The sequence below is a fragment of the Notechis scutatus genome, chromosome 1 (genome assembly GCF_049901735.1).
Source record: "Notechis scutatus isolate UNSWTSFEM ecotype Mainland chromosome 1, rNotScu1.2, whole genome shotgun sequence".
In the NCBI taxonomy this organism is placed as follows: domain Eukaryota; kingdom Metazoa; phylum Chordata; class Lepidosauria; order Squamata; family Elapidae; genus Notechis; species Notechis scutatus.
In genome coordinates, this window is record NC_142009.1 from 219,066,346 (window position 1) to 219,072,867 (window position 6,522).

Consider the following 6,522-nt stretch of genomic DNA (forward strand, 5'->3'; position numbering starts at 1 on the left):
CAAATTCCACTATTATGTACTTGTATCCTTATGGTATTGTATAATAATGACACTAATTTCCTTCCACTCACTTGGCAGCTGCCAATACCCACCATCTTGACTATGGCATTCATCTTCAAAAGAGGAGAACCTACAATTCCCCAAGAGATGCAAACTGTAGTTTCTAAAGTATCCTATACTAGTTTAGAGGAACTTCCCCAATCATCACATCCAGAGATGAAGGGTGTTGGGAATTGTAGTTCTAGTGTAGAGACCTCGGGTTCTCCAATTCTGGTGTAGATATTTGATTTGCTAACAGTTCCACCAAGATTATGATTTCTGGTTTTAACACACACAAAAAGAGGTAGAATAGTTCTTTACTACTGTAAAGATTTTACAAGTACAATTCTTTTAAAAAGTTATTTCACATCATCTTTCTCTTATGTACAGTAATTCATTATTTCTGCTACTTTTTTGCTGTCCCATTATTAATTATAGTTTGCACCTTATATTTACAACTGGGCACATCTCAAAACCATAGATATGTATGATATTGTTATGATCAACTAGTTATTTGGATTGTTTCCACAACCAATTATTGCCTATAATCTTCTAGGACTTTATTCAATAATTATTAGTTAAAACCTACAGAGGTTAGTCCAGTGCTTACATTATGATATTTTCAACAAGAAGCAAAGAACGTCTTTTCATAGGCATTTTATGGACAGCTGAATTTAATGAGCTCTTAACATTATCATGTCTTTCATTACTGTAACATAGTTCTTTTATTGCTTTATATAAATATATTGCAGTTAATTTACATTGCTTTATCTTATTAGCTTGACACATTTTGATCCTATGTTATATTTATATTAATTTTATTATATCTATAATATGTATGAATGTCATTTGGAGGGTTGTAAAATATTCCTTATTTTATACAGTGGCTTAAAATAAATAAACAAGCAAGTAACTGAGCAGATTAATTATCTAGTCTATCTCCATTATCTTGTATGATTTAAAACTCAATTCCATTTTCTCCCAAAAATCTCAGAGAATTTAGAGGCATAAGATCGTCCTTATTTGTCTTGACAAAGTATCCTTGTCAGTATTGTTTGCGTTGGTGCTAGTAATTCTTCTGAGCTAACACAGTGTATATAGCTTCTGTCTACCTGTCCATCCATCCATCCATCCATCCATCCAAATATAAAATCCTATTACAACTTGATATAGACATATATAGACATAGTCCCTTCTTCTGCCTTGCAAAAGTTGATTTTTATTTTCCCTTATGGTGAAAATCATGGGACCGACTTTTGGAAGGCAGCTGCTCAAAGCAAGATCAGATATGCTTTGCTAAAATAAACTTGCTAAAATACTTAGAGTAAAACTAAATAAATGTACCGTAGCTCTTTACTTAGCAATGCTTTTCCAGCCTGCAGAGATTGCGGCAAAATATCAACAATTAATTAAGCCGAAATACTAGGAAACTCTTGTTTATCTTGGCTAAATGACAACCAAAAGAAACCCAATTTAAATGTTCTACAAACAGATTTACCAGCACATAAGATATCATTTATAGCATGTATAACAAACTGTTGCATTCTCAGTTCTGTCTCATATTGATAGGAAAATTCAGCCATGTAAATAAGGAGAACATAATGTAATTGATCACTACTGGTCTGCAGTTATCCAATTCAGAGTCATCTCTGTCATGTGGTTAAAGCATCTGATAAATAGCATATCATTGTTATAATTAATTTATCTCGTGGCACATATTCAGAGCCTTAATAATTAATTTGGACTGCCTTAAATTAGGTACAGAATAATGTTTCCCAATAGATACTGCTTGGATCATCCATGTAGCTTGTGGCAGTCACCTCCTCAAATATTGCTAATCAGATTGATCATTTTGGAATTTCCTCAGACATGGGCAAAAACACATCTTTTGTATCCTATAATGCAACAATTTTGAGCAACTTCTTAATATCTGTGTTTGATTAGAATAGGATGTAAGCCTAGGGTAGAATAAGATGTAAGTCTAGTGGCAGTGCTTTGTTGCTTATGTTTTATGACTTAACGATGTATGAGCTCAACAATTTCGTATTGAACAAGTCATGATTAACACTGTGTCGAAGCAAAATATTAGAAAGAATTAAAAGAAAAGCACACTGACCAGGCACCCTCAACCTGATCCCTTCCAGGTGTATTGAGACTAAAAATCTGAATTCCTGCCAAAAAGGAAGCAGATTTTTCTTTTGAGATGCATTCATTGCTTGCTTATAGAAGATTTTTGAAATTAGGCCAGCATCAGAACTCTCAATCCACAGATTGCCAACCCTTGGGATAAATAATGGAATATATACTTATGTGTATCCAGTCATACTTGGCCAATAAAGAATTCTATTCTGTTCTGTTCTGTTCTGATCTACTCCTACTCCTACCCCTACCCCATTCTACTCTACTCTACTCTACTCTACTCTATGTACTTACTTAGCTGGTAATTTCTTGTAGGATATATACTACTACTGCTCTCTTTCCCTTTGCTCTTATAATTGCACTTGTTCTAAGCAATGAACTGATTCCAGCCAGTTTTACCAATGGTGAGATAGACTGGAAGTTATAATTCAGCAACATCTGGAGGACTGCAAGTTGTCCACTCTTGGGCTAAAGAATTCAAGAACACGGTAAGGAGAGTTTTGAACCAAAGAAATACAAGAAAATTGCTAAAGGAGCCAATCTTGGACTGGACTCATTACAGACTCGGCAAATGACATCTACATTTTAATTGTCACATTTCAAAAAGAATCCATTTTTAAATCAAATGTTACTTTTTTAAAATTATTTTCCCGGTGACCCGCTATTTCGGATGTACCAGCCCCTAAGATTTATTATGCAAGTCCCCTAAAGCAAAGGCACCTAACTTCCATAGTCTTGGAAGTATGTCCAGATTTTTCATGGCATCATCAAGGCTCCCTTCTAGAATATATTTTGGGAAAAGCTTTCAAGAGTTTTAGAGATGAAGTGTGTGTCTTATGTATTTGCAAACATTAAAACATCAGTTTTACTCTTAAAACCCTCTTGAACCCGACCCCCACTGAAAAAATGACTAAAATCAGGATGTCACTGAATGGCTGACGGGGCTACATTTGGATTTCATTTTGCTTTCGCCCCTGCCTTCACATATGGATATATAGAAAGCAGTTTGGATTTACTGTCAGATCTCTGGAGTATAGGTTAAGGTTAAGCACAGATCACCATGGATTTATACTTATACTTCTTCACTTTGTTCACAAGAGAAGCAAAAACTTATTCCCTTCATGAGAAAATATATATTTATTTATCAAATGTCTATTCCATTGCAATTCAAAGAGTCACAGCAGTACAATAAAATCGGCACCCATTCTGAAAAACTGGAGCAACATACAATAACAATACATTCACACGGCAGCAGCATCCCTTTTAAACAGTTAAAAACAACTCCAGAAGTGCCGATGACAATGTTACTGACTTGGAGATCTGCCTTTTCAAACCCTTTTAAGAACTCTTCCCTGGATATGGTCCAGTTGTGTGATTCATATTTTTTTTTACTACCGGTTCTGTGGGCATGGTTTGGTGGGCGTGGCTTAATGGGCGTGACAGAGGAAGGATACTGTAAAAAACCCGTTCCCTCCCCACCCCACTAACCTGCTTTCCAGCTCTGTTCTCCTGTGCAGGGCAACAAAAGAAGACCCAGCCGATCAGCTGGGATTAGGGAGGCAGAGAATAGATGAGGCAGGGACAGTCAGAGGTGATATTTGCTGGCTCTCTGAACTACTCAAAATTTCCACTACTGATTCTCCAGAACTGGTCAGAACCTGCTGAAAACCACCTCTGATATAGTCATACTTAAAAACTATCTTCCAGTCCTTAAATCTTCCTTTTCTGGGAACATTGTAAAACACACACACACACACACCAGATGCATTTGCTCATCTAAGCATATGCTATCTTCTCTAGACTCCTGTTCATAATCTTAGAATTCTGGTTAAAAACAAAAAACAAAATTTCACAAATACAAAATTAGAGGTCTATTTCAATTTTCCACAGGGGGGCACTGGTGGAAATAAAATCTCTGCTCCTGGTTGCTAATCCTAAACTACTGACTTTTCACGTGCATTCTGTACCTTACCTTTTACACTTTGCCTCTGCATTGGCAGAAAGGTGAGGAGAGACATGACATCCTGAAGAAGTTTCAGCCCAGCTCTACATGGCCAAAGGCAGGAGATCACAAGTATTTTAACCCAAAGCTTCTGGAGGATGCCAGGCTGTCTACTTATACATAGAAGTTCATTCATCATTATGGCTGAATTTATATCTATTTAAGAGTCATTCCAGTATATCATATGAAAGAATGAACATTAATAATTTATTTTCCCTTTTGCACTGGCTTTCAAAACCAGGGTGGTGGTTGTCTGTTGTGAATAGGGTAGTAGAGTATTGCATCAGTATTAATTCTATGGCTACATGCAGGCTTTGTTATGTTTAGAGAAGACCTACTGTTTAATTTTAATGGGCCTCTTCTAAGTATAATTAAATACAGATTATACTGACAGTATTTGCCAAGTATTTTTCAGAAAACATAAGAAAAAAGGACATGGAAGGATTAAAAATATCTTTAAAATGAAATCAATACAGTAAATAAACAATACATGACTTGAATTGCACATGATGCCAAATGATTTAACACTAACCATGCACACATTGGCATATATGTAGTATGTACTGATATTGCATAAATGTAATACACATACAAATTCTTTATATAACTAGCAAACATTAACACACTCCTAGTCAGCCACTACTGTAACCAAACTTTCATCTAAACTAAGGTATAATCAGCATAATATTGAGAGTGTTTTGCATGATTGTTTTGTTCCTTTTTTTAGATGTTTCTTGATGCAATAGGCATTTTCCTTCTTTCCTATTTCAATCCCAGTTTGGAATTCAAAATCAAATATTTAATCTTGTTCCTTTGGGAGGTATTTATCCATAGAAAAGCAAGGGGGTGGAAAGTTAATACTATAGATGCAGATTTAGAAATAATATTAACTTTAAGAAGAAACATTTTTAAAAAGGAGGCTTATTTTGCCCCTCGAAAAGAAACTGTAAGATCACATGGGAATTATGTGAACTGCAAAGAAAAAAAAATTCAGTGACATCACAATACACAGTATTGAGTGAAAAAAGGATTGTTCCATAAACAATATACATTAGTTCCAGATAAATAGCTAATGCATCCCATAAATTTCAGTATGTTCATTGGACTACAACTCTAAATGTGATTGATCATGGCAATTCTAGCTAGAGGTGATGGAAATTTGAATCAACATGATCCAAAGGGTTGATGGCTTCTTATTCTTATCTAGGATAGTTACTGTTATTTGCTTATCTGTTGGGGATTTAGGACACATTTTTAGTAGCTCTCAAGTAATCGTGCATATGGGTTTCAGGCACAGAGTTGCTTACAAAGAGTCGCTTGTCTTATAAACCTTTATGATACAGATTAATCATGGATACAGGCAAACATTCCTATTTCAAAGTGCCTCAAAATTAACTAAACACACAAAATGTACACTATCAGTTCATTCTTAGGAACCATTAGGAAATCTCTTTAGTCCCATATTACTAATCAGTTACTTATTTATTGCAGCAGCTTGTTTATTGCAGTCAACATATAACTATTTAATTACCAAAACACTGTAAGAGTTTTTCCAAGATTCTTAAAACTTTATCTATGTGACCATTCTGCCCTCTAGCTTCCAACATCATGAACAAAAAGTACAAAAGTGTTTTGTAAAAATGTTCATAAATTTATTTGAAAGGCTTATTAGGTCAGTGTATTTAGAATATTGACTGTTATGTATGCAGATGTTGCTTTTTAGAAGAAAGCCTATTTGACTATGTAATGATTTTACTCAAATTTTGCATTAATTGAAAAATTAAATACACCAATGTATTTTATGAGCTAGAAAACCAGTGAAAAGTAGTGGTGGGAAACAAAATATACTTTCTATAATTTAATGCATTCTGATTTTTGTTTCCATTTCATCCAAGGTTGGAATTGCATGTGAACATATGCAATCAGAGATGTTTGGTCTTGGGACATAACCCGTTTTTGATTAATTTATATGGTAGTTTGATGTTGCCCCCCCCCCACTTGTTTTTTAAAGAATCCCCAAATCAAGAAAGCCAGATTGCACACAGCAGACAGCTCTTTATTGTTGCTTACCTTACTTGCCCTGCCTCTCAATGCATCTAAATTTAAAGGCAAAATCTGTCTGCAATCTTGTGTGTGCCTACGCTTTGTAGAACTTGAATCCTGTGGAACTTTCCTCCCAAGTGGAGAACTTTTTATTTGTCCCTCTGAGATTATATACTCATTTACACACCACACTGCAAATGAATAGGTGACACAACCTGTAATTTTAGGGAGGGCAGGTGGTGTGATCCTGACCCTCTGCCATCTTTGTCTTTTGAAGCAGCACAGGCAAGTCATTAATT